General features: G+C 45.9%; 1 long non-coding RNA gene across 1 annotated transcript in view; it reads left to right on the top strand.

Annotated features, from left to right (window-relative positions):
- LOC121657638 overlaps positions 1 to 20750 on the top strand; it is a 129149-nt gene that overhangs the window by 15707 nt on the left and 92692 nt on the right. The window contains exons 2-3 of the long non-coding RNA XR_006013679.1: positions 3430 to 3521; positions 19894 to 20049. This is a non-coding gene — a long non-coding RNA (uncharacterized LOC121657638). The remainder of the gene's footprint in view (positions 1 to 3429; positions 3522 to 19893; positions 20050 to 20750) is intronic.

Here is a 20750-nt window from a genome sequence, read left to right on the forward strand (position 1 = left end):
CTCCTCGTATTTATTTCTCCTGCAAGATATATTCTTTATAAATCCTTCATGGCACATTAAATATTGACTCTTCCTTGTCTCAGCGAACAAAATAATTGTGCATCCCTGAACTTCTCCTTCGAAAGCACACGATGGATGGCAGTGGCACTTTACTCAATATTTAATTAAATCCAGTTTAAAAAGGAAAAGCAGAGAAAAACTCGCTCTGATCTATGAGGAAGCAGGAAGTTCAAACTTAGCAGTTTCCTCCAGGATGCTCTGTGGAGTGTGGCTAACTCAGCTGTTAGGGAACAGAGTTAGGGAACGCATCAATATTTGGGAACTGGGACTGAAGAATCTGATTTTTAACAAATCATCCCTACAGCCAATCCAAGCGTGGTGTTTAACTGAACAAGCCTTGTCCTGATGGCAAGTGCTCCTTAGCCCTGGCACAGCCCTGGGCCCTGGGTGCCTGGGACGATCCATGCCTGCCTCTGGGAATTCCCTGGGAAGCACCAGCCTCTCTCAGCAGGGTGTTTGCTGAGCACGGAGGCTTTCAGCCTTGGGAAAGGTGATTTTTCTGCTGTTTGAAGGGAAATATGAAAGCATAACTCATGTGGAGCTCTAAGTCACCTTAAATTTTCCTGTAATTTTTTCGGAGTGCCAGTTGAAGAATGGCTGCTCTGGAGAAAATGTAGAATTCCAATAAATCTTCAGCAAGTGCAGCATATTGGGAGAAAAGTTAACAGGATGTGCATTCCTGATGGGAAGTTTGGCACTGCTGCCACCCTCTCCTTTGGCCTGTGTGTGCTGTGGGTGTTTGCCAGGGTTCCTGAGGACACTGTTCCTGGATTTGCCTTCTTCCCAGGGTTTTCCTTGGAGAAGAGAAGCCAATAGCCCCATCCTTGGAGCAGAAGTGTTAATATTTGCAGCAGTATTTAGCTCTGGAGATGACTGTCCCCACCAGCGGCAGCCTGTATTCCACAGGGGGCAGGGATGGAATGCTGGAATGGTTACTGGCTGTCTGCCTGTGCCAGGAGGTGCCATGTGAGGGTCTTTAAGAGTCCCTTCCAACCCAAACCACTTTGAATTCCATAAGGAACAAGAGTCAACCCAGGTGATTCCCACAGAGCCCATAAACCAGCAGCAAGGTGTAACACTCAGTGTTTTCCAGTGGCTGATCCAGCAGCTGCTCTGGGAATGCTGGGCTGGTGCGTGTGGGGCTGTGGAGAGACACAGGGCAGCTGTGAAATGCTTGGGATAAATGCCTGGAATTGCAGGCTGAGCTTCCATCTCACACAAATAAGGCCAGGCTTTTTGTGGTCGATTGAACACAAGATTGGCTAAAACTGACATTTCACTTCCTTTTCAATCACAACACACTGCTGGGAGTGTTTAAACAGTGAAATATGGAATAAGGTATAATATTGAATGAAAGTGGGTGGTTTCTCATTCTTTTCATGTGAAAGTAATGAATTAAAATAGAATTAATAAAAAGAAGAAATATATTCCCGGTGCTGCATCCTTTGAAAATCGTATCTTGGGACTTAGCAAAACACAGGATTAGCTTCAGTCTCAGGATTTTAGAATTTAATTAAATTTGGTTTCAGGAAAAGGTGGGGATCAGCCTCTGGGGCATAGCCAGGTAGCGCTTTGAAACTTCTTTCTTCCACTGCAAAAAGCTTTAAATGTGTGTTTTTCACAGAATCCCAGAGCGGTTTGGGTTGGAAAGGACCTTTAAAGCCCATCCAGTTCCACCCCCTGCCATGGGTGGGGACACCTTCCACTGTCCCAGGCTGCTCCAGCCTGGCTTTGAGCACTTCCAGGCATGGAAATGCTCCGTTTTAGGATAACTCTGTGATTAAACAGCTCCTGCTCCCAGCAGGGTGTCCCTGTGGCACCACCATCATTCCAGTGCTGTGTTTATGGAGAGCAGGGATGCCATCTCTAATAAATTATCCCTCTTCCCTGATGTGTTAAATTGTTAAACGAGTTAACCCAACTTCCTGCACGGTGCGTTTTCAGACCCACTTTATCCCCGCAGTAGCGGCATCTGCTGAAATCTATGGGGAGGAACTCAATAAAATGCTGCCAGCCTGGGAGTTTCTCTTTTTATGGCATTTTTGAAGGTTTTCATCTTTCTGGAGCCTGGAAGCAGATGGGCTTCTAACATTTGATTTCCCTGGATCCTAATTAAAGCTGGAAATGTTGATGTTAAGGAATTAAGTGACCATTACTTAATTTTTCTCCCATTAAGATTTTTTTGAAGTCTTTTTACTCTCTCCCAGATTGTGCTGACTTGTTTGAATTCCCAATATCTCGATTATGTTTTCTACATCTTTTTCCTATTTTCTGCTGCTTTGTAACTGCTCAGATCCTGTGAGCTGCTCCCAGTGCTTCCAGAGCAGATCTGCTGCCCTTTGATACTAGCTCTGCAAACAAGAGCTAATGTCAATACCCAAGGAGATCTACATCTCGGGCACTGGGAATGCAGCTGAAATACTTAAAGTGAAGAAATTGAAATAAAAACCTTCCTTTTCCCTGTGCTTAGCCTGGCTGTTTACCTTTGGCTGCCCAGTGCAGCTCTGGGCACTGTTTGTATGGTGGAATACTGCAGGCTCAGGATAAATATTTAGCAGTTTCTGGATGTGCACACAGTTTTCAGCTGTGACTGGGAAAAATGGGAATGCTTTGGTCTGTGCAGGCAGAGGCTCTGGCATGTGTGTCAGTGGTGTTGCATCCCTTTGAGATCCGGGTGTTGATGTTCCCATCACTGGGCAGTCCCAGTTCTGCAAAAACACAAGCCCTGCAGGGAGGGGAGGGGGAGCTGGAAGGAAAACAGCAAATAAAGTTTAATCTGCTAAGAATGAGCCCAATCTGGTTAATTTGCCAACAGCCAGAGAAGCGTGAATCGAGTAGCAGTACCCTGGCAGGCCTGCTGCTGCTTGGCTGATTTTTTCCCTGGATGCCAGATGATTTTCCCAATGACTGCAGGGCCGTGTTGAGCCCTGTTCCAGGTGCTGGCTGCTTCCAGGTGAGCTTCCCACCGGGATCCCACTCCAGAGATGCTGCCAGTGGTTCAGCTCCGGAGCTCCTCCAGCGCTGCAGCACCCGAGCCATCTGCAGCAGATTAACTCCCACAGGCTTCTCGAAATCTCCCCTTGCTGTGATCTCCCAGCATCATTTACAGCCCCCAATTTGTGCCCTCCAGGTTGACCTCTAAGCCTGCCTTACCTTAGCTGAACTCCCAGCATATGACCGTGTTTACCAGCTTTGCTTCCGATGGCGCCGGCTTTTCCCGACTGGATTCCCTCCATATGGCGCTCCCTCCGCAGCTCCCTCCTCAAGAAGCTGCTTACAGGTGCAGGGAGCTCGCTCAAAGGCTTTTTCTACCATCCCTGTGACCCCAGTGAATATTTTTATTGACTGTTTTTCTTTTTTTCTCCGCAGCTCTCGACTGTTTGCTGACTTTCACTCTTTTTTTTGTGGCTGCACACTCAGGGGCTCTCCTTACTAACACAGAAAATCGAATAATGGCTCAGGTCAGAAATATTCCATTTTATGATCTTTGCAAATCCTCTTTGCTTGTGGGTTTTATGTGATAAGTTAATGCTTCACTGAGAAATGGTCTCAAAGCAGGCACGTTAAATAGTGCTTGTTTTTGACCTGTGGCATCGTTAAGTCAAGAGTTTTCCAGCTTTTCCTGCACACGTGTGGGGTTATTCATCAGCTTTGCAGCTGATATGTTTCTATCCATTTGGATCTGTCAGGGAAGCAGCTGAAGGACTCTCAGGCATGAGATGCAGCCTCTTCTTTGTGCTCTGCCACAAGTGATCTGCAGTCTGGGAGCACCGGCAGCAGGATCCAGCCCATTCCATGGGTGAGCAGAGCAAGTGCAGCCTCTGCTGTCAGTGGGGTTGTGGGGCGGCTTTTTTCCCTTATTACCGGGTGTCTGCATTCCCTTTCTTCTCCAGAGGTGTTTGCACCTGAATTGGAAAGCCGGGTTGGACTGTTTTGCATCCCAATATCCCATCTGTGGGAAGCCATTCCCTGTGTCCTGTCCCTCCATCCCTTGTCCCCAGTCCCTCTCCAGCTCTCTTGGAGCCCCTTTGGGCACTGGAAGGGGCTCTGAGCTCTCCCTGGATCCTTCTCTTCTTCAGGCTGAACAATCCCAACCCTCACTGATCCGTGCTCCCCAGACAGGGAGTGAGGACAGACTGAGCTCCTTAAGGAGGATGAAGCTGTGTGTGAGGATAAGGATCGGCTGCTCCATGGAAATGAGCACAGGGCAATGGGAATTATGATATGTGAGGCAGGAGAAGGGCCTGGAGTGCTTAATGTGCCTTTATCCAGCTGCCCAGGCAATCCCAGTTGTGGATTACTGAGAGCTGTCACATGAATTTTCAGTGTAATTCCAGGGATTGTTAATGGATGCACATCTGTCAGAGGTGCTGCCCTGGAACTGGAGTCTTCCCACAGGGAACACTTCCCTTTAAAAAGGGGGCAGAGGTAGCTGCAGGTCAGGGCTCTGCCAAGGTTGAGGAAGGAGAGAGGGGTTGGGGGCACAGAGGCAGAAGGGCATTGGAATATGGCATTGCTGCTATTGCAATAGGATTAATCATTACTAATAATTTCAGGGTTGGCTTTTTAAGTAGAAGTTCTCTTTTTTAGACAGTGTTAATTTGGTGATTGCTAAGGAGCAAAGTAGCAGTAGGGAAAAGAGCAGAGCACACCTCCTGTGCGTTGGGAGCATGAGCTCTGTCAGCAGCCCATCTTCATGTTCCCAGGATCTGTGTCTGTCCCTCTGCCAGTTCCTGATAACTTCTCATCTTCCATCCTCACTGGATTTATTCTTGCGACACTTTTCCCATTCCTTTCCTTTCTGCAAAGCAGAATTAAATGCTCCTGTACTCTTGAGTTGGAGCTTTGGAAACGAGAAATTTTGGTAAATGTGGAATTAAAGCAGAATTAATTCCTTTTGCCATAAATGTTCTATTAACATGTCATTTATTTCTGTATAATAACAAATGGACTCATAGTAGAGATTTATGGGTTTCCTGGGCAGACTGTTTTGATGCAGTTTATTGACATAAACTGGAATCATTAGAGATGCCTCTTTTAAATTCTGCACTGGAGTTAAAATTAAATGATCAGCGCATTGGCCAATTAAGAGAAGATGTTTGCAACTTCAGTTTTCGTGTTCAGTGTAGCTGGAAGTCACAGGGTGGTGATGGCAGTTAAATATTACGAGAAATGGGCATTTTCATTCTGGTGATGAACTTGTGAAATGAACCTCCCAATTTGGAGTTTACTGACGTTGCTGAGGGCTGAGTGGGGATGTTCTCCTTTGGCCATGGAGCACCATCCAGAGGGAAAGCTGCTCTAACAGGCCCTGATTTGGACTTTTATTCAGCAATTCAGTTGAAAGGGGCTATTATGTGTTATCACTTCAGCCCGAAATGAGTGCCAGTTCAACTAGCAGGGAGTGAATTAAATTGGATTGCAATAACGCACATAAAAAGTCCCCGTAAAACCAAAAGTTAAATGCCCTTTTATTGGGGTGAGGGCTATTAGTTTCATGGAGAGAATTGTAAATCCTGCAGAAAAGCAGGTGCAGTTTCCCTCCAGCCAGGCCCTGCAGGTGCCCTGTGGGGTGCCCAGCCCTGTCAGCACCAATCCCATGGGACTGCTGGGCTCTGGCTCCCCACATTCCCTATTTTCACCCAGGAAGGTGCCCTGTGCACAAGGACTGGATGGTTTGTGTTGGGCTGTGCCACATCTGGCTGGGCACTTGGAATTTGATAATCCCAGACTGGTTCGGGTGGGAAGGGACCTTAAAGCCCATCCAGTGCCACCCCTGCCAGGGGCAGGGACACCTCCCACTGTCCCAGGCTGCTCCAAGCCCCTGTCTCAGCAGGAGAGGTGGGATTCGGGCAGTAACACTGGGGTTTGCTGCTCAAATTCAACCACGAAACATTGGTTTCCTTGGAGGACTCTCCCAGTCCGATGCTGGAGCTGTTGCTTTTACAAGAATGAAGTTATTGAGCTAAGTCAAATAACAGACAGGAAAACAAGGAAATCACAGCTTGTTAGTAAATTGTTTATAATTAGATTGTGAGCATAGAAAGAGGCTCTGTTTCTTGAGTAAATTATTCACAATGAGTTATTTGCTCAGTCCTACTTAGTAACAGATTTACAATAATTTCTTTTTTTCTGTGTTGCTCTGTTCCTCCAGATAGCTGCTTCCTCTGTGGTTTTTATATTAAAATTTCTAAGTACAATAAACACTGTCTCTTATTGCAAACATCTATCTAGAAGGCAAAAATAAAAACAAAAAAGAGTTAAAAGAGAAAAGGAAAAGGCACCATGTAGATTTATGTTTATGGAGTTAAAACTTGCAGGCATGAACTGAAACAGGGTCTCATTTATTACCAGACTTGGTTGCATCTTTAAATAACCCCCTTTTTATCAAAATATGTTCACAATATAACTCATGGAAGTAGCAATTTGGCAGATTGAACTATATGTTTTTGAATTGAATCTCTGTTCTCTCTGATTTAATATTTAATAATGAAAGCATATCTGCTAGTGAACTAGATAGAAATGACAACTCTTCTGTGTGGGCTGATTAGGGGAAGAAAATTCTGCAGGCAAGTAATATCTCTGTTTTTGAAGGATGCTCTTAAGCTGTTCAATTCTTACTCCTCTTTGAAATTCTCATAATAGTTTGAACAACCCTGAATTAACAAATGTAAATGAGTGTTTTAAATCTTAGTTCTTAAATACTTACCTGGATAACTTCAGAGAAGGGAGTTCTGACTTCTTGCAAGTAGATGTTTCTAGAGAAGATCCACGACTTCAGGATCTTTTTAGCATTGCAGGAAATGTACAAAATCTTTTGTTTGGAATAAAATATTTGTAGAGTCATAGAGTGGTTTGGGTTGGAAATGACCTTAAAGATCATCCCATTCCACCCCCTGCCATGGGCAGGGACACCTCCCACTGTCCCAGGCTGCTCCAAGCCCCAGTGTCCAGCCTGGCCTTGGGCACTGCCAGGGATCCAGGGGCAGCCCCAGCTGCTCTGGGCACCCTGTGCCAGGGCCTGCCCACCCTCACAGGGGAGGATTTCATCCCAATATCCCATCTAATATTCTCCTCTTTTAGTTTAAAATGGAGGGAACAAACTAGGAGAATGATTTATTGCCCTGTTTCTGGCCTGGCTATGAAAGCACAGCCTGGTTGTTATAAGCTTGTGCTTTAAAAAGAAAATTCTGGTTTTGTGGTCATGCAGATCTGCCGGGGTAAACCTTGGAACCAGCTCATGTCTTCCCCTCAGCCTGGGGCAGGGCGGCTGTGGCCAGGAGCTGCCTGTCCCTGTGGACACACCGAGCTGCTGCTCTCAATCACAGAATCAAAAGGCTGATGTGGCTTCAACCTTCTTCCAGCTCAGGTTTCTGCAGGATTCCAGCGAGCACCCAGTGCTGCCCTGCTGGTTCCTGCTGCAGGAGGGCTGGGAGAAGGGAATGACCCACTGGGATGGCTGGGACACCATACCTGCCTATGTCCCGCCAGTTTGGGCCCAGCTCAGACTGGGAGATTAAATGTGCCTCCTGATTTAATTACATAGCATTTTAAAACACAGCACTAGCCACGGCAGTGTTAAAGAGCAAAGAGCCCTTTGGCTTTTCCATTAAGCTGATAAAAAATAACAGAATAACAAAGTGCAATTTGCTTAATGCACAGTTACCCCCTGCCCGAGGCTGGCGCTTCCTGGCCAGGCAGGTTCTGGTCCCAAACTGCCTCTGCCCTTCTCTTGTGACTGCCTTGGCAGCAGCTTTGGCATCGCTGTTTGAATGCAATTAGAATGAAGCAGTTTGGAATTGTTGCAGTGGGAGCACAAATCCCTTCCCTCAAGGAGGAACCTCTCCCTTCCCAAGCAGCCCCTGTCTCTCTCCTCACCATGCTGGATGCAAAGTGTCCATTGCAGGCTGCTGGAGCAGCTCTGGAATTTTGTTGGGGATTCTGTTCCCTGTAACTGTGATTATTCCAGTCTTCCTTCAGCATTTAATTGATTACTGCATCTTGCAGCATCTTCTTCCAGGCCTGAAGGGCACTGTGGCGTCATCTTCCCCTCTTCATGTCTGGATCAAGCTCTCATAGGGTTTCAACAGTGACAGAGCTGTGAGCTGGAAAATGCACAGAACAATTACCTGGCAATTTATAATGCATTAATTAAATGTAGGGATCACTTGGCACCGGTGCAATCTGCAGTAAAGCCTGTGCACTGTGGTGGGCAGAGATTGATGGGCACTCTGGAGGGGCCCACAGGCCCGTTCCTGGTGCAGGAGGTCCCTGGGATGGGCATTTGCTTTCAGAAGGAGCAATGGCAAGGTTTGGGTTGGTGGGAAATCGGGACATTCCCCCTGTGCTGGGCACTGAGGGCACACCTTTAATCCTGGGATCAGGTTTGGGCCCCTCAGACATGGGAAGGACCCTGAGGGTCTGGAGCATGTCCAGGGAAGGGAACGGAGCTGGGAAGGGGCTGGAGAACTCCTGAGGGAGCTGGGGAAGGGGCTCAGGCTGGAGCAAAGGAGGCTCCGGGGGCACCTTGTGGCTCTGCACAAGTCCCTGACAGGAGGGGGCAGCCGGGGGGTTGGGCTCTGCTGCCAGGGAACAGGGACAGGAGGAGAGGGAACGGCCTCAGGCTGGGCCAGGGGAGGCTCAGGGTGGATATTGGGGAAATTCCTTCACTGAAAGGGTTATTGGGAGGGGCTGCCCATGGCAGGGGTAGAATCCCCATCCCTGGAGGGATTTAAAAGTCGTGTAGATGTGGCTTCTGGGGACATATATAAACATATATATATATATATACACGGATATATATGGACATATTTATAGATCGCATCTACAGACATGGTATAAACAGGGTGGTCTCAGTGTGCAGACCACCACTGGGGCTCTGGCAGCTGACACCATCCCACAGCCTATTTTTGCTTCCCCAGACATGTGCTGTCTCTTAAAAAACCCTGAGAAAATAAAAAATAGCTCTTCCCAATAATCCTGGGACAGGTGAAAAATCTAATCCCCAGCCCAAATGGCCAACAGAGATGTCTAGGGAAGGAAAGCTTAAAATAAAACTGTTGCTGGGGAAAAATGAAAGCTTTGGGTTGGGAAGTGTAACAGGACTTGTAATATGTAATGAAAATCAAATTTAGCAAGGCTAGCACTCATTTCATGGGGTTTGGGTTTTTTTTCCCAAACTCCCAGAACCATGAAGTTCTTTGAGAACTTCAGCGATCAATAACCCATTACAACAGTGACACCAACTCTGAACCTAATTACCAGTGCAGCAGAGCTCACCTAATGAGTTCTTAGAGTTATTGGAAGGGGCAAAAGTGTGTGTGGGTTAATATCCTCTTTTTTAATATATTTTTCTCTATGCATCTTGATCTCTTGAGCACAACAGAATTCAGACTAAAAAGGAGGATAGTGAGACATGTATCAAACCTCAAACTGCAAGTGTAGCATCTACTTTGCTCAGATAAAATTCAGGTTTTCTGGAGGACAAGAACCCCCCTTGTTTTACTACATCTCACGGCAATTCCTTCTAAATGAAGCACACAGGTGTAGAAATTTTTTTATTCTTTCCTCTATATTCTGTATAATATTGTCTGTTGTATATATACAATATAATATATGTATATAATACATGTATTGGGTGTGTATAATTGCATACTGCCTTCTCTTGCTTTCATTTTAGATACCTGTGCATAGAAATGCATTTCTTGTCGAGAAATGACAGGTCCAAAATTAGAGGTATCCAGGCTTGATTCCAACACACCGGTGATGGTGGAGTCACTGCTGCTCACCTTGGTGTTGTCTGTGCTGATTGAGTTCACTTGGACGTTCTCATTTGAATTTTTCCAGCATCCAGACATTTACTGCCCTTGCAACTTCCAGTGTGAGACTGGAGAACCCTCCAGTGATGTTTTTTTTTTCCTAAAAATAATCAAGCCCATATAATCAAGCCATCTCTCGGTCTTCCTGCTAAACTAGCTTGGGCATTTTTCAGTTTCCTTTGAACTTTCTTTTTTTTTTTTGTGTCTTCAGTTGTTCTTCAGGTTTTCTTTTTGAGCAATGAGGAAGAGGAATCAATGCCATGCTGTGGTGGTGTCCTTACTGCTGTGACAGGTCCCATCCCTGGAAGAGGCTTTGCCTTGGAGAGGGGGAGGCCTCAATGGGCTTTTATAGATCAAAGAATCCCAAAATGGTTTGGGTTGGAAGAAACCCAAACCCCATCCCATTTCACCCCCTCCTGTGGTCAGGGACATCTCCCACTATCCCAGGTTGTTCCAAGCCCTGTCCAACCTGGCCTTGGACACTGCCAGATATGATTCCATATAATGACATTTAGAGATGCGTCCATAAATTGCCTCAGCACCTACCACACGTCACCGAGCCCATTAACACATAACTGCCCCAAAATGCTAACCCAGGAAATTTCTTGAATTCAGCCCTTCCTCCCAGGAAGCTGCAAGCTTTGTGTTTGTAAAAAGGCAAAAAATTCCCCCCAATTTCAGCTATCAAAGCTGAATTTGGCTTCTAAGGTTCATTTAATCACTACAATGGCTTAGTTAGAGAGAACGCTGCAGAGGGGTAATTTATCTTTATTTGTCAGCTCCCTAGGGCTGAGTTCTTTTGAAGGGCAAAAGTGAATAGGAGGTAAGGATAAATTGTAAGCTGTCTAATTTTTGACCTGTGATTTCTTTCAGACATTATGTTCAGGGAGTTTTTGAACAGTGGTGCCAGGAGACCATGGGTGAACCTGTAGGGTGTTGCCAGCCTGGGATTTGGCTGAGCCTGTCAAGGGTTTTACACATTTTAACCGAGGAAAATGCATACAGGGTTTAAAGAGGACAGGAAGGAGTAGAGTTCTTTGCAGATCTTCATAGTTAAGGTGTGGCAAATTAATTTAAGCAATTTAAATTGGCTTGATGAGAGTCCATTTCCCTCAGTTTCGGTGCGGCAGCAGCACGAGCCTCGTATGACACCCACCAAAGTCAAGGGAAGGGCTCCTATTGATTTCCAAAAGGCTTGCATCTTATTTAATGAAAATCTCACTGAAGACAACTTGCACATGGCCTGACTAATGTTGCTGTAAGGGAAAGTGCTTCCTGCTGTGCATTTAAAACTGGCTCCATTGTGTGATTAATGCTGATTCCAAGGAAAGCTCTCCTTGCGCTTGGTCACCCAGACGTGTGGCACAGCACTGCACCTCCAAGGGTGGCACAATCTCTGCCCATCTGATGTGTAAAACCCCACTAATAAATTGTGATTGCAAAAAGAAAATGGCATTTGGACATGGCTTGTTAATGTTTTTGACAATAACTTTGCTTGTTTGGGCTGTGCTCCAGCTTTGGTTGGTGATTGCCTTGTCCTGCTCTGGTGCCTCTTTCCAGGTTCTGCTCCAAGCACTTCACTCAGAACCTTTTTCCTGTTTGGCTTTCAAATTGAAACTGTCTGAATCCCAAGTTTAACAAGGACGATTTCCAGTTCCAGTCCCACTGCAGGCAAAGCTAAAACCTTGACAGGCCCATGGTGGAAATCATCCAAGAAGGGTCATTCTCCATAGGGCTGCTTCATGGTTTCAGAGGATCACTAACAGACGGGCTGGGAACTGGTCCTGTGAAGGCAAAACCAGGCAGGTTTTACCATCCTGGCTGGTGAAATCCTGCTTGTTCCCAGGACAGCACTGGCAGGATTTGGCCATCACCAAAGCTGCTGGACTTGTGTCACAGTGGGATTTAGCAGTGAGGTGGTTGATGCACTTCTGCTGTCTCACCCCAAAACTCTTCACTTTATTCACAGTGAAGCCAGACAGTTCCAGATTTCTCATATGAACTCAAATGCCACCTGATTCCCGTCTCCTGCAGGAATTGGAAGTCTACTTAGAGGATTAACTCGACTTGCATATAAAGCCTGTACATTGCTGTCAGAGCTCTGTGTTTTGGGTAGCTCATAACTGAATCTGTTTCATTATAAAATGAGGCCAACAACAATTTTTTTCACTCCCCATGAAGTGTATCTGGATATTTGTGTGGGAAAACTTCACCTTAAAATTCATCCTCATTGTGATTTGGTAAAATGCACTGAACTGATGCTTCCCAGTGACAGGATTTTAAATACAAACTCAGGCTCAATTTTTATAAATCATTGATCACATACGGCATTTTTGGTTGTCCTTAACAGAAAACTTTAAAAATACATAAGCAGAAATGGTTTTTGCCAAGACAGCAGGAGAAACATAACCATAATAATAGTAATAATAGTAACAATAGTTTGAATTAGGATATTAGGCTTTGATTAGAGGCAACACTTTGTAGTTAGGGCTCACAGGGTTGTTCTGCCACATTATAGAATTTATTTTACATTTTGTCATTGCTTTTTGAATTGTTCAGTTTGGTTAATGGGATTTAAGAGGTAAAAATCATCCTGAGTGTTTCCTTAAAAAACAACATTCAGAAGGCAAATCTGGCTTTTTAGGCGTTATAATGGCTGTGGATTCTTTAGTTCCCTTTTCCATTTTTCTCTATGTATTTTTTACTCTCCTGCCTATGTTAATTTTTTACCAAGATATTTCGGTTTACCGGGGATATACCTAAGTTAGTTCCCCTCGTGTATATGAGGAGGATTCAAGCAGACAAGGGTGAGCAGTGGGCAGCAGCATTTGTTTCTAGCACACGATAAATGACAAATTTCTGGTGGATGCTTGCTTTTAAATTGCCCATTAAAGCAGGTTTCAGCCATGGTGGGGAGCAGGCAGCACCCCCAAATTTCCAGTTTAGCCAGGTTCATTCACTTGATGTGAATTCTCAGTTCTGCTCCAGCCCAGAGGTGTCCAGGAGTTGCTGCAGCCACAGCAGCAGGGAAGGAGTAGGGATGAGATGTGAAATCTGAGAGAATTGAAGTCCTTTGGGAGACTGGGACACTAATTAAAGCTGGCAGTAATTAAGCATGTCCTCGCTGAGGCAAGAGGAAGATCCAGTGCAATCAGCAGAGGCTCTTGGCTCTCCCACTTGGTGAGGATGATGGGCCTGGCATTCCTGCCTCGCTGCAGGGTCATGGAAGGGCCCCCGTCCCCCAAGGCAGGTGGCACTCATGCCTCCCAGTGATTTAGTGCTGAGCATTTCCAGTTTTCATCCAGGGCTTTGGATGTGGCTGAGGAGCCTGACAGGTCAGGAGGGACCTGCACAGCTGGTGCCAGGGCTGCCCGGGGCCGCCTCGCGCTGGGCTCGGGCTCCTCCACTCCAAGTGCTCAGCGGGGCCTGCTGCCCTGTCCTTGGGCACTGCCATGAGGGCAGAGAGAGGAGGAGATTCCAAGGTAGCCTGTAAAGGCAGAGCAGCTCACGGGATCTGTCTGTATGGGCAGAAGGTGAGCTGTTCTCTGCTTTAGCACTCTGCTTGGGCCGCACTGGAGTCAATTGGCTGAAACAGTCGCAAAATAATGCCAATTGTCCTCCTTTTATTAATTTTCTTCATGCTCTTTGCCATAAAGTTTAGGAGGTGTAGGTGAGGGTGAAAAGCTGCAGGGACAGTGACAGCCCTGGAGAGGAGCAGCACAGCAGCAAGAGGAGCTGGGGTTGTGCCATCCCCAAAACCTCAGCCCGGCTCAGGCACCGCTGTTAAATGGTTCCAGAAATAAAGATCTTTGTTCCAAGCCCCGTTTCAGGTTGCTAAGTGACAGCAGTGTGCTTGCCTTGCACATTACTTACCTCAGCCTGCTTCCAGAGCAAGGCAAGGAATAGTTAAAGGCAGGAGAAAATTGGGAGTGCCAGGTATTAAATACATTATTATTACTTATGGCCAAGAAAGGCACATTTTGTCCCATATCAAGGCCAGGGAGCACTGAGGGAGCTGGGCAGGAGGGATGGTGGGTCTCTGACTGTGTCCTCTTCCATATTCCAGGGGGCAGAGCTGGGAGATCCCATTTTTATCAGGCTGTGCTGTTGTCTGTTGCCTCTGAAGGTACAGGTTGTGGTGGAAGTTGCTCAAAGAGGTTTTTCAGTGTCCTGCTGCTGTTTTTCACCTTTGCTTCGCTCCCAGAAATGCAGGTATCGCTATAAATTATGGTATTTTAAAATGCTGCACTTATTTCTTCCTCCAGAGTGTCCCTCAAACATCAACATTTGGGTGTGTCTCATTTTCTTCAGTGTGATTTTCTTTAAGGGTAGAAAGATAACAATGGACATTTAAAAAAATACAATAATAACAAAAAAAAATTATTCAAAAGCAGCTTTGTTAAAACCTTTGGGCATCATTCCAATGATCTTTAGCAAGGAGAGCAGGAATTCAGAGCTGAGCAACCTGGGATGGTGGAAGGTGTCCCTGCCTGGAACTGGACGACCTTTAAAGTCCTTTCCAACCCAAACCACTCTGCGATTGTCTTCTGCCTTTGGGAGCATCCTGGGGGTAAAAAAGCAAATCACGGGAGTGATTCCTCAGCTCTTGCCTTGAATTTGGTTCAGTGATTTAATTATCTTGGTGTGTAGGGGAAAACAAAGTTTGCCAGATAAATATCTTGGGCCTCTCTTGGGCCCCCTGGAGTGAGGGACTGGAGTGAAAGGGACTAAAATAGGATTTCTTAATAAAAGCTCATTAACAGTGCCTGCGTGGTGGGGGCCTGCGTTAACTATGGCAAATATATAGATATTTCCTGATCACAGGAGAGTGCTATTCAAATATAAATAATTCCTTCTGTACAGCAAGCTTGGGGAAAAAAATTGAGAGATATTTTCAGTCAACAGCAGTTGGCTCCGCCAAGCTCCTCGTCAGCTGTGATGAGCTATTAGGGGAATGTTTATGGACACAGCAAGAATAAACTCCAAAAAGCATCCATCATCTTTATTGCCCCTTTCCAAAGTGAAAGGGGTTATTTGCTTGCTGGACGAGCTTGCAAAGGACTGATGGAACCTGGGAAGACAGAAAGAATTGACAGGGTTTAGTGTTTCTCCAGACATGACATCAGGGTTTGATACAAGAAATGGGAGATAATTCATCTTCCTGCAGCACTCAGAATGCTTTGCAAAGGCTCCAAACCCCAGAATTCTCTGAATTGCTGGAATAATTGGATGCTGTATGTTACTTTGGTTTAATATAGGTCTGAACACCCCACTCTTCCCCCCAAAAAGGAAATTTTAGCACCCCAAGGTCAGTGTGCTTCAAAACCATTTGCAAAGGGAAGGGGCTTTGTCATTTTTGTGACATTTGGGATGTTCTGGGTTGGTTTCCAGAAGTTTCCGGAGTTTTTGTGCTCCTGAAGGCAGAGATGCTCTGTGGTGTGGGAGGACTGGGAGCACCTTTTGCCTCTCACCTCACTCTTGCCACCCTCTGCACCATCGAGGTGTGCTCAGTGGGGTTTAGTTTGATTAAATTTCATCACTTGATCTATTAGAATTAGTTTTCTTCAAAAGGCTGCAGTTTATCAAGAAGGAAAAGCAAAGATAACAAAAAGCCCACTATTCCAGGCTGGGGCTGCGCTATCACATGTTGGACCCTGTTAAAAATCCCCGTTCCCAGGCACGAGGGAGGTGCTTAAGATGGACAAAAATTGAAATGCAACTTAGAAATGATAATTTTATTGTAGGTTTGTGCTGCCATCCATTGTGCCTTACCTGATGGGGTAATTACCACCGTTACAGAACATTTTAATTACAACACTGAGTCAAACGTCACGAATGTGCCTGGCTACAAAAACCATATTAAATATGCACAGATACACTTTTTCCACTCGTATTTCCCTTCCTTTGCATTTTTGCTGTTAACAGAGATCAATTGCTGCTGTCACATCCCCTGCTTGTTTACAAGTTTCAAGGTTTTCCCAGCATTGTGTGGAAGATAGAAATATTTTTTTTCCAGACTTACTAGATTATCAACAGATGCTCGTTTTATAAACTTGCTTTGAAAATCTGACTGGGCAGAGAAACTGTTTGAGACAGTGATCCAGCAAACTGAGTGGGAGAAAGCTGCAAATTTGAGTCATTGAGCAGATTTACAAGTGTTTTCCCAGGGTGAGATTAGAAATGATGCTGGTCTGTAAAGGCAACTGCAAAGAGCTGTTCAGAGCTGCTGAGTGCTAGCCTGAAACAGCAGAGTTTTAAAAGAAATCATACACCCCGTGTTTTTAGCTGCAGCTAAAAACAACAGTGCAGAGGATAAATCAAAATGAATTTTGTCTGCTGTGGGAGATCCTTACTGGGAAGCCATGTAAAGCCCTGTGCTTTAAAACCAGCTTTCAGCTTTGCTTTTTCTGCAAGTTTTGCTGAGAAATTGAGGGAAATTTGCCATTTTTGATGATTGTCCTTTTGGTTTCGGCCTGGGTTCATGATCATTTTTGCTGTATCTTGCTTTTGCCCACAGTCCCACATCCCCAGGGCTGCCCTTACAAACCATCGCCACCTGAAATCCCATCTGCAGCCCAGGGCATCCTGGACTCAGCAGTAAAATCCCAGGTGGGCACAGGGGGAAGCCCTGGGATGGGACAAGAGCTGGTTGCAGAACCTCAGGTGCAGCCTGAGCTCTGCTGAAACCCAAGGACAGGTGGTCACAGGTGTCCCTGGGGCTGCAGGGGCAGCAGGGCAGGGCTCAGGGGAGCTCTCAGTGTAACCTGCACACAGGGGTACAATATTTATCCTGAATATTCCTCAGTTGGTATTCATGAGCCCCTGCTTGTTCCAGGAGCACTGCTGTATACCCACAGGTATTTCCCTTTGATGTTTCTTTAGTCTTTCAGATCAAAATCAACCTTGTGCCTGAAAACCTTCTCTGCAGAAAGTGCATTTGTGGAAAATAGTTGGATTTTCTAATCTGCATCACCTGATCTGCCACCCCCAAACCAGGCTGGGTGAGCACCTCTCCCTGTGACACACTCTGCCCAAGGAGGATGGGATGGAGACCTGGTTTGCATTTCAAAAAGCCACTTTTGTGCATGAAAAGCAAAGAGTTGGCGCTGTACTTGGCTCGTTGGTGTTTGAGCAGGTCTGTGGTGAAGGTAACAAAGCCTCTGCAGGGGTGTGTTGCTGTCAGGGGTGTGGTTTTGGGAGCCCTCAGCAGAAAATCATGACTGATGATAATGCTGGCAGTGTCTGTGCCTGGGCAGGATGTGCTGCAGGGATGGAATGAGTGGACACCATTTCCAGGAAGCTGGGGATGAAAGGGGAGGGAGGTGGGAGGTGAACAGAACCACAGAATGGTTCCCACTGGAGGGGACTCAAAAGTCATCAGGTCTCTCAGGACAAGAGAAAAGGGCCTCAAGCTATGCCAGGGGAGGGTCAGGTTGGACTTGAGGAATTTCTTCACTGGAAGGGGATGCCCAGGGAGGTTTGGAGGTGCCCAAGGAAGGGCTGGACATGGCACTCAGTGCTCTGGGCTGGGGACAGAGTGGGCATCGGGCACAGCTGGGACTCGATGGCCTTGGAGGTGTTTTCCAACCTAAATGATTCTGGAATTCTGGTTCTAACCCCCTGCCATGGACAGGGAAGGAATAATTCTCAGTGTTGTGCCCTCACATACAGCCAGTAATTCCAGCAGATTGCTGAAAAGCAGCAATACCTCTGGCCATTGTGTGTTGTTATTTATTTCTGACTTGCTCCTTTACTGATGTGGAAAACAATTGTGGAGAGCAGCTGATTAAGGTTTTGCCATTTAATTTTTATCTGCATGGGGTTGGTGTGCGATGAGAGCCTCACCTGATGTAAAAGATGCCTTTGATATTCTTCATTATCTCTCTGGAAGGTTTGCATTGTTCTTGGGGAAATGAAGAACAAAAATATGCACAATGGCTCCATTAATTCCCTGGCAATTACACTCCAGCTCTTTTCAGGATCACTACGGAAAATTAGTTCCTTAAGACATGCCTTAAACCCAGAAAGGGTTTCCTGAGAAATTAGGGAACTGGTTGGCAAAAAGGAGTTGTTAAATCCATTGTCTTATGAAATCCATTGTGCCACCAGGAAATAAAGATTTATGGCCATGCAGTTTATGGGAACCACATTGTGTCTCATGGCTTTACTAGGGAAGGGGTTGTGTTCAAATTCCATGGATTTTTAAGGAGATGGATAGAGGACCTGTTTTCTGTGGAAATTCAGTGCAGCACGTGAGTGTTGGCTTGAAAACTGCCCATTTCCATTACATGTTAACATTGGCTTTGATGGAAAGGCAGCAAATAATTATTTTGGTTTGGGTTTCACATTGCAGTTCTTTTTAAAGGGTTTGGGGTCCTTAAAAGGAAAACTGTTTAGTGCAATCTGCTTTCCTTTTGTTCTTCGTATCCTCTGAGTTCCTTTGGCTGGAAGTTTCCAAGCTGTGTGAGGAGTTTATCCAATTCCCAGCATCCACATGGGTGCCTCTGGGAACCCCAGAGTGAAAATTAAGGAGGCTATTTCTGGGGCATAGGAAAAATGGAGAGTAAATGGCTCTGTACTTGAGAGTCTGTATTATTCTAATCTTTTCCCAGTGTGAAATTCTCACTTAAAGTTTCATGGGAACATCTTTTCCTTAAATACAAGTCCCCACTTCAGCTTTTACTGGGAGTATTAAAAATACGTGTAGGAAAGATAACACTTTGTAGCTGTGTAGTAGCTATTAAGGAGAAAAATCTGGATTTGAATGCTGATCGTTTGCAGATACAGAAATGGTACCACCTGCTGCTGGAAAGCATGGAACATCCATGAATATTATGGGAAGTGCTCTGACAGCTGCTGCAAGGGGGAGGCTGTAGCAGCTGCTTACTAAGCAGAGTAGTGAGAGTATCAGTGAGGCACTGAAGCTCTCTAGGAGACAGGACCTCAGTTTTGCGCCTTTATTAAAAAATTGCCCAAAATTCCATCCAAAAAATGCAAAAAACAGATTTTACTGCCTGTTTTTTGTGCACAGGAGCTTGCTGAGCTCACCTACACACTGCTGTAAGCACTGTTATCTCTCTTTTCTGCAGCTCTCCCATTTAGATAACTTCCCAGAGGTGTCTGCACTTTTGCAGTGCCCACACTGTGTGGCTGTTTTCCAAACAGGAATTCCCAGGATGGTGACTCCCTGGGTGCTTCTTTGGCCTCACTCATTGCTCTTAGAGCTTCTAAATCTCATCTGCATCAGCTCTGAGCTGCAGATCCTGAGAGGTGCTCAGGGCTCGTGTCAGGTGAGCTGATCCTTAGAACATCTGAATGCATTTCCAGAGTAATCCCCTGCTAATTAACACACAAACTCCTTCACTGTTAATAAGATAAATCGGTGTTTTCTTGATCTTGTGCACAGCTTATGGTAATTTTAAACCCTACAGAAAGTGGCTGCTTCCATGAACAAATGGGGATAATTAGCTGGAGATAGTTATTATGCAAATTGAGCAAGCTGCACCTTTGAGTGGAAGTGGATGAGCAGGTTGAGCATAATGCCCCAAATTTGGATGCAAATGGAAAAGCTGTTATGGCATAACCTGCCCAGGCTGTCCATGCTTAGGATCAGCTGCAGGAATTAATTTGGGAAGTGAGCCCCAGCCATGAGCCCAGGCTGTTCTCCATCCCCAAGTGGGAGCGTGGCTGGGCTGAGTGTCCCTGGGTGATCCCAGCAGGCACTCGGGGCATTTTTTTGACCAAAACCTCACTTCAATGAAATCAAAAGGTTTGGGCAAGTATTGATCTTTTGAGGTTTATTTAGAAAATCCTGCCTGTCTGGATAATATTCAATTTTGATGCTTTTACTCCCATATCTTTTCATTTAGATTTGTTGTTGTTGTTGTTGTTGTTGTTTTTTTTTAACAGCCACATAAATACTATCAATTGGCTGAAATGGAGAGGAATATTGTAAAATTGAAACATTCAAAATGTAAATTAATTTATTTCTTCTTGTTTTGTTTTTTTCCCCCAGTGCTCACCACAGGACACTTCATGTGTCTGCTCTGGTTTGGAGCCAAGTGTGCCATCAGATGTGGGACTGCTGGAGCCCGTGGGGCTGGAGCCGGTGCTGACCTTGGCCAGGCTGGTGGGACCCCAGCAGCAGAACGCTGAGCCAATTCTCTTCCCTGTGAGTGTGTTCTTAGACTCATTTCTTTGGGAGGAGTTGGAATTCTGTTCATCTGGGCTGTCTCAGCTTCATGGTTGCTCTGAGTAACCAAGAGCTGCTGATTAATTAACACTGAACACAGTAATTGATAGCAACCTGCTTTAGACAGATCGTTCCTAAGAGAGACTTCAGCTCTGCTCCTGCTGCCACACAGTTTGTGACTCCCAGAGTCCCAGGCTGGCTGGGGTTGGAAGGGATCTCGGGAGGTGCCCAAGTCCAATCCCTGCTCCAGCAGGTTCACCCAGAGCAGGTCACGCAGAATCAGTCCAGGTGGGTTTGGGTATCTCCAGGGAAGGACGCTCCACAATCTGGGCACCTGTTCCAGGGCTCTGCCACCCACAAAGCAAAGAATTTTTCTTCATGTTCAGCTGGAACTTCCCATGTGTCAGATTGTGCCCGTTGCCACTTGTGTTTTCACTGGGCACCACTGGGAGTCTGGCCCCCTCCTCTTGGCACCTGCCCTTAAAATATCTGTGTGGTGATAAAATCACCTGTCAGTTGTCTCTTTTGCAGGGTTTGGAGTGTCTATGCCCACAGTGGTTCGGGTTTTCTATTCCCACATCTTGGTTTCTGCCACTCAGGAGCTCTCTGATTCCCACCTGGGGCTGGATCAGCCCTGCCTGGGTCAGGCCCAGCTTCCCCACAGCGTGGCACCGGGAGAG

Source organism: Corvus kubaryi, unplaced genomic scaffold (assembly GCF_017639235.1).
Source record: "Corvus kubaryi isolate FWS band 111438036 unplaced genomic scaffold, C.kubaryi_AGA036_p1.0 136, whole genome shotgun sequence".
Taxonomy (NCBI): Eukaryota; Metazoa; Chordata; class Aves; order Passeriformes; family Corvidae; genus Corvus; species Corvus kubaryi.